At 38.7% G+C, this 349-nt stretch overlaps 1 protein-coding gene across 1 annotated transcript in view; it reads left to right on the forward strand.

The window, feature by feature from the left end:
- The window catches only part of LOC104705419 (protein EMBRYONIC FLOWER 1-like), a 6,305-nt gene continuing 5,956 nt past the window's right edge, over window positions 1-349 (forward strand). The window contains exon 1 of the mRNA XM_010421423.1: window positions 1-217. The gene's annotated coding sequence lies outside the window, so the exon portion shown is untranslated. The remainder of the gene's footprint in view (window positions 218-349) is intronic.

Raw genomic sequence — 349 nt, forward strand, 5'->3', positions numbered from 1 at the left:
CCCCCCTTTCGTCTTAGGGTTTCTGGAAAAATCGCAGTCAAATTCTACTCATCTCACGACGAATCGATCCTCGAAACTCATCTAATCTTCTTATCCATAACCTTATCAATCTCCCGATATAGTTTTTTCCCGTTGCCGCTTAAGATCGAGCTCGAATCTCGTATCCACCCCCTTTTTCTTTTTTTTCCCCTAATTTCTGGTCGGATTTTTTATCCAGGTGCGTGTTTCCGACATGAATCTTTCGATTTAAGGTTTCAGTTTAGGTTTGATCTTAGTTTGGTCTGAGATTTGTTGTGTCTGACTTAAAAGAGAGCTGACTTCGTGTCTCTTTTTTTTTTTTTTTTTTTTT

This window comes from Camelina sativa, chromosome 8 (assembly GCF_000633955.1).
Source record: "Camelina sativa cultivar DH55 chromosome 8, Cs, whole genome shotgun sequence".
Classification (NCBI taxonomy): domain Eukaryota; kingdom Viridiplantae; phylum Streptophyta; class Magnoliopsida; order Brassicales; family Brassicaceae; genus Camelina; species Camelina sativa.